Raw genomic sequence first — 7,898 nt, 5'->3', positions numbered from 1 at the left:
GTGTGTTAGAATCTGGTTAAAGAGATTGATTACAAATGTTCTAAATTTTTGGAATTCAGCAGAAAAAGAGAGGAATTTTTTAATATTCCAGCAAAAAAATTATGGAAATAATTAAAGACTGGTTTTTGCAAATTTAAAATATACATAAATAGAGCGATAACAAATTGAGTTATGAAAGCTGAACTCTGGACGTTAGATGACATACTCGTATAATGTATGATTCATTTATAATGATGACTCATGCGGTTTTGAGAAAATTCCCTTCAACCCAAAACTTTACAAACAATTCATTTGTTTACTTTTTTTAAATTTATTTATCGTAATATAATATTGTTTTTATAAAAGAGGCTTGTAAACTACCTAGACCTAATATTTAAAAGTATAGCATATAAATAAATGTTTATAATTAGTTGTTTATGTCAGAATACTAAATGTGATAACGATTTAGAATTAATTACATCACCCTTTAATCATTCATACACTTCAATACGTCATCATTACCTCGCTATTCAATTGCTAACTGTAAATTAGCTTTACAAAAGTTTGATTAAATTAAGAGCATAAAACAGAAGAGTTGGTTCTCGTATATTGGTGGCTCAATAAGATCTATTATCAATTCTACGCATGATTGCTTATCAAAACTGTTATGTAAATAAAAGAGAAGATTTATTGAACTAGGGCAGAAGATATCAACCAGCCTTTATGGAAGATCATTGGTAATCTAGGAATCCTCAGCGGTGAAAAAGTAGAAAAGTGGTCAAAAGAAGATTTCTCTTCCAATCTTCGTAGGCCAGAGTTATTGGGCTGCTATAATTTAGATTTAGATTTTAGATTTTGAAAGGCGGGACGGGACCCATGCCCCACAGCACCGCAGCCACCAAGAGGCTTATTGTGCCTTCCCCTTTAAGTCTATTAGATGAAACCTTCCCTTCTAAAAAGGTTTAGGACTTTCCCTACCAGTTCCTTCTGCTCTACAATCTTCTTTGGTCTCAAGGTACCAAAGATGTCGTAGCGCAGCCTCTCGACAGGTGAGAGGCCGTTGCATTGCTCTTCCTGGTACAATCTGCACAAAGGTTCCGAGCTGATAAGCCCCACCTTGTACAGATGCTTTCTGAACCTGCCGTGCCCTGTGAATAGGCCTGTAATCAGAGTAATCTGATTTCTGCCCAAGCCCAGAGTCACTTTGGATCTTTGTTTGCACAACAAGGACATAACTCTCTTGCTGAGTTGGACCCCAGGAAGCATGCACCCAGTACTTTTCATGTTCTCTCCAGATCCAATCTCTGAGATCCTCGCGAACTGCACCCCTAGTGATCCCCAGGACTGGTTCCGGGCCAATGAAAGGAGTACTAGCTCCATTCCTGGCCAACTGATCAGCTATTTCATTCCCCTTAATCCCCACGTGGCCCGGCACCCATTCCAGTCGGACTTTATTGAGACAGTTGATCTAGGGCCTTTTTACATTCCCAGAAGAGGTAGTTCTGAAGGATGCCATAATTCAAGTGTAGAGATTATAAGAAATGAATACGAAATTTATATAGTCGACAGTAAGCTAAGTTTAAGTATCAATATTCCCTCTTGATTATTTAATGAAGTGGGAATGATCTAAAGAACGTTATAGAGCTGATTACCGGAGCACTTATCTCTTGACAAAGTAAATCTCCGACAAAGATTGGGAACAACTGTATAAGATTGATAAGTCTACCGAGTCTGTGGCACATTACCTCGAGGAAAATGTCCTTTTACTTTGTGCAATAAAGACTTAGGATCTTTGGAATGGAGTGATCCGGAAGGAAGACTTTATAAACTTATCTTTAACGAGTCTGAAAAGGTAAAATTAAAGATAATAGCTATTTCAGGTTAAACCTGAATAACTAAATATCCAATCTCAGGTTGCCTGGCCTGTGCTCTTCGTTCGACTGACGAAGGATCTTTCTCAGCTCGTTGTGAGTTAAGTTAGAGACGTCATTCACTAGTCTGAATGGAACACCCATTCTAAGCAGTGAATATAGCTAGCATAAATTTCTTTAATCAGTCCCATGATGATCTTGATTGAAACATCATAATTTTACATAAGAAATCGAAGGACAGCCCAAAGTTAAGTTTGACGTTGGCAATGCCCTAATTTTGTAATACCAAATTTTTCAGTACATTAAATACGCTTTTTTTACAGTTCATTGATTTAGTTGTTAGTTGTTTATTTAATTAAAAGAAAACACTGTCTTTGCTGAGCTTATAGTTAGTTTTATTCAATGAAATGTGGCAGAGTGACAGCGCTAATCACAAACATTGTACGGGAGAAAGTTATTCGCTGCCACAGCTGTTTTTTCAATCTAGAAGTTTTATATTTCTAGTTATCTTAAATTACTAATATTTTATTACATATACTTATCCTACTAATAAATATTTATTAATAATTTTCATTACAAAAACTTTACTTCATAATATATACATTTCTAAAATAAAATTTAATAAAAAAAGAAAAAGAAAGGAAATCAACAATTATCTTCGCCAAAAGACTAGAACTTCCCCCCTCTTTACCCGTGTAAATTTATTCAAAATGGAGACTTCAACAAGGCATTTCACTCTCTATCAACAGAGAGTTCAGTTTTTGTTTTAAGTAATTAAAATCAAATCACTGTCTGAAATAATAAATTCAATTTCTGTTTTACAGGAACAAGAACAGTTTTATTTTTTAATTTAAAAAAAAAACTTATAATTTGTTGAAAAATACTTATTCTTACTGAAGAAAAAGTCAAAATCTAGAGTGAAACCTCCAGGTAAATACGTTGAAAGCATTTCTGGGCTTTCTTTAAAGTGCCACTACTGTTTACTGCTCAGGATTGCCACCCATATGATACCGGACAAGTACCTGCAGCATCTTCTTTTATTCCGAAGAGATGCTAAGCTCTGAGAGGGTTCCAGCTAGAGTATGATCACTTCCGTAGTTTTCCAATATTCTTAATCTTCCACTCCTTAATCGTATTACAGTCAATTAGGTGGTGTTCCGAAGTTTTCTCTACAAAATCTGCAAGTACCATCACTTTTTTGTCTACACCCAACTTCTTCTAGAGCACCTCTTCTGATGTTGAGATGGCCCAATTGGGAAATCTTTCAGTTTACGGCAGGGCTTCTTAAACTATGGGTCGCGACCCCAAATGGGGTCGCGTAGCAAAATTCTGCGGTCGCGAGAGATTTTAATGTCAAATATTTATATGTATATACCATTTTATAACATCACTAAGAGTTGGCAGAATACAGTGGACTTGCAGCGTCTAGACACGCGCATTTGTTGAAGGTTTTGAGCTATCTCCACCGACAGCAGTAAACGATCGATGATCGCTATTATTATACTATTATTATCCATCTCATTAAATTTTTTACTTATATTTTAATTTAATACTTACCACGCAACTACTTGAATATATTCGAGCGAATTAAGACGCTCAGAATCCACTTTTATTTTTGAAACTATAATAAATACAATTTTATAATTTTTTGTGCAATTTTTAATTTTAGATTTTTGAATGTTTCAAAACTAAATTCTAAAACTATATATTTTCATATGTATATGTATATGTATATTGTTACCTAATAAATAAATCATCAAAAAATATTAATTTATTTTTCTTTTATATTTGTATGGGGTCGTCAAGAAACTCGCAATCATAAATGGGGTCGTGAATGACAAAAATTTAAGAAGCCTTGGTTTACGGTACAGATCTTTATTCAGGCCAAGAACTGCCTTAGATCTGTTACCCAGTCACATTTTCCTCCTGACTCCTTTACTCCTAAAGCTTGATCAGGGTATAATGTTTGACATGGATCACAAAGTTTAACAACTGATTAGAAATGAATTTCTCATGTTTTCTATCAATGCAGTATCACTTGATCAGAGAAACATATTTCGAGCCCTAATTGCAAACTGTGCAATTTGTGCTAAGCAATATGGAGGATCACTAATTGATCCACAATTTTCGCTGACAATAAGTAACGGTAATACTGGTGATAGGTGCCAGAAATCTTCAGTGTACTGGCTCCTAGAAGAGAGATTAAATCCCTCTCAAAGAAGTGGTTAGAGGTAAAGAAAAGATATCATATAGATATAACAGGAAAAATTATATCTATTCACACAAATTTGGCTCAAGTACATTGACAAGAGACTCACCTGGAACCCACATACTCGACTGAAACGACAAGACGTGAACAGACGCTACAAGCTACTTACTAGACTACTTGACCGCAGATCCAAACTCGACTTGAATCACAAACTGACAATTTACAAGACACTGTTAAGACCCATATGGACATACGGAGCAGAAGTGCGGGGCTCAACCAAACCTTCTAACTCCAAACGCCTGCAGACACTACAGTCTAAAATCCTACGAAAATCCTGAATGCTCCATTCTACATCTCTAACCTTACCATACACACTGACCTTCTCATCCCTTTCGTCACTGATCTAATAAAGTCTCGCTACCGCAAATTTCACAGCCTCCTAGCTCTCCATCCTAATCCTCTTGTCCAACAACTCTCCTCTTCTCACCTTCCCGACAATCCTCCTCGTCGCTTGAAGCGAAAATGGCCTAGACATCTGTTGTGATTAATCATTGTGAAAGAGTTTCACCAGTGGGTGATTGCTCTAACCATGTCATTACAAGAGAACTGAACCACTAAGATCAAATTTACCTGATGCAACAATTGTTGCAGTTGTAAATATACAAATAAAGTGAAAAAAAAAGAAAAAAAGAAAAAGAAATTAGCTAATTCTAGCTCACCAATATCCAAAATTTACTTTTTCCCTGCCTCTTTGATCATTGTAGGAGATTTTTTTTTTAACGCTGAAGATGAATGATCTTATTAAAACATATCTAAAAATGTATTCGAAAATATTAAAACTCGTCTGAAACTTTCAGACACAGAAATTTGTAGTTTTATTTACACTTTATTTTTTACTCATTTTTGTATACCCAGTCAAATAGCTAAATCTCCGACCTTTCGAGCAATCTTGAATTTTATTGGATGCTTTAGCTGCAAGAGTAAAATTGGAGTTACAACAAGGGGTTTTATTAAGACGATTAGAACTTCAAAAGCCGCATTATGCTAAATCCAATTCACCATAAAGACACCTACACATCTCTTTATAACTATTCATGCCTCAAGTATGTGTTTAATAGTTATTTAATTATTTAAATTAGACTACTTAACGTTAACAGCTTCTCTTCTAAATTTATGAAGAGATTATATTTTTAAAAAGCATTAAAAAAATAATTTAGTTTCCATAAAATTATTTCTAACCACCTTTATCATTTATCAAATTTTTGCCTTAATTCGGAAGAAAGGCGTTAGACACAAAATATACTAAATTTAGAGCAATCTACTCCAGTTATATAGGAATAAACGAATTCTAAAGAAATGAACGCAGAGTACTATTTCTAGAATCAGATTCGACGCCAACTTTCACGACAAACCTAACTCGGTATACTGGCAATAACAGCATCAAATAAATTTGTATAAAATAAATTATTAGCTTTTGTTTTATTGTATTCGGATAAATTTATAGATAAGGTATTTATTGCTTGATTAATATTTATTTATTAGGCACTGAAAGCTATTAATTTTTATTTAGAGGTTAGTCTTACGACCAGTTACTCCGAACAGGTAACAGTCTGTCCAGAATGAAAGATCGATAAAGTTCCTTGGAGTAGGTCTGGTCAGAAAAATTATACTAAAAGAAAGAGGAGCTTAAGTATAATCAACCTAAAGTTAGAACCTCTTGCGAATTCACCATATTTTGAAAACACTATATCTTCTATAATACTGCACTCTAAACGATAATATTTCATGCTATTGTAAAGACTAACGTTCTCTACAATGTAAGAAATTTTATAGATTTCTCAAATGTAGAAAAGCGAGATATTGGATACCCAAAGTTTGAACCTCTTTCAATACCACCAAATTTTAAAACTCTATATGCTAACTATTACTTTTGGAACTATTGTTGAGAATTCCGCCAGTATTTGTGGAGGTGAAAAACTACGCGATGAAGCCAAAGGTCCTGTAAAGGTTATTCTTTCTCAGTCTTTGCACATATTAAACTTCTTCGTGGTATCTTTATTGTGGAAAGCAGGACACTCTGTGCCAGTTTACCAATCTGAAGAGATTATTCTGTTGAAAAGTCCGTGCAAAAATAAAAACTACTTAATTTTTTGGGGTAAACCTTTTTTATTTTTCAACATAGTCTCCTTTTAGGCTTATACACTTCGTCCAACGCTGCTCTAGTTTGTTGATCCCTTCCGAATAATAGGATTTGTCCAAGTCTGAAAAATAGCCATTCGTTTCTGCAATCACCTCCTCGTTTGAATAAAATCTTTTTCCCGCCAGCCATTTCTTCATATTGGGGAACAAATAGTAGTCCGAGGGAGCCAAGTCTGGAGAATAGGGGGATGTGAAACGAGTTGGAACCCTATTTCCATTAATTTTGCGACCACAACTGCTGAGGTGTGAGCTGGTGCGTTGTCGTGATGGAAAAGGACTTTTTTGTGGGCCAATCGTGGGCGTTTTTCTTGCAGCTCGGTTTTCAAACGGTCCAATAACGATGAATAATATGCACCTGTAATAGTTTTACCCTTTTCCAGATAGTGGATGAGGATTATTCCTTGCGAATCCCAAAAGACAGTCGCCATAATCTTTCCGGCCGAAGGAACGGTCTTCGCCTTTTTTGGCGCAGATTCCCCCCTTGGTAACCCATTGTTTAGATTGTTCTTTGGTCTCAGGAGTGTAGTGATGTATCCATGTTTCATCCACAGTGACGAAACGACGCTTAAAGTCCTGCGGATTCTTCTGGAACAGCTGCAAACCGTCCTTGCAACACTTCACACGATTTCGTTTTTGGTCAAGCGTGAGCAATCGCGGCACCCATCTTGCGTATAGCTTTGTCATGTCCAAATGTTGATGCAAAATATTATGTACCCGTTCATTCGAGATGCCCACAGCACTAGCAATCTCACGCACCTTCACTCTTCTGTCATCCATCACCATATCATGGATTTTATCAAGGATTTCTGGAGTAGTAACCTCAACAGGGCGTCCAGAACGTTCAGCGTCACTTGTGCCCGTATGGCACTCTGAAAATTTTGAAACCACTTATAAACTGTTCTAATCGAAGGTGCACAGTCACCATAATGTTTATCAAGCTTCTCTTTAGTCTCCTGAGGCGTTTTGCCTTTCATAAAGTAGTGTTTAATCAACACACGAAATTCTTTTTCGTCCATTTTTTGAAAATCACTCGACTTCCTCGATTCAAACGAATGCCAAACACAAAGAAATTGACCGATCTGGCTGAAACTTGGTGTGTGTTCTTCCAAGAGATGCTACTAACTAAACATAACCTCGATACGCGCCAGTAGTAGTGCTATCTCTCTGACTTTGCACGGACTTTTCAAACGACCCTCGTATCATTGGCAGCAAAACGACGCTGGTTCAACAAGCCGAACTCCAACAATATAGGTCAAACCGATGCAGGTTAGTCTATTTTCTCGTGGCATTTTGGACGCCCAGCATATTTTGGACTCCCTTACTCTAGTAAGTAACTTGAACAATTTTAGAACCAAAATTCAGTAGAATTTCAGTTATGTTAGTGACAGTTCTTATTGTGGTTTCTAAATGGGAAAATCAGGATTCTGTTTGCTTTTTTTTTTAAACACCCATTCAGTGAAGTATAATGCATAAAAGTTCTTGTTAACACTGTTAGAACTCAGAAAATCTATTAGAAAAGAAGCTATATTAGTAATGAGGAAGCTGGCGACAGGAGATTCGCTAAATCACCTATTAAAGTAATAAATTAATTATTTTAAAAGAATATATTTAATATATACAAACAAATCTGAATGTAGTAG

This window comes from Rhodnius prolixus, unplaced genomic scaffold (genome assembly GCF_049639745.1).
Source record: "Rhodnius prolixus isolate KJV_2025 unplaced genomic scaffold, Rpr scaffold_4, whole genome shotgun sequence".
NCBI classification, from domain to species: Eukaryota; Metazoa; Arthropoda; class Insecta; order Hemiptera; family Reduviidae; genus Rhodnius; species Rhodnius prolixus.
Note: the sequence above shows the minus strand (reverse complement) of the source record.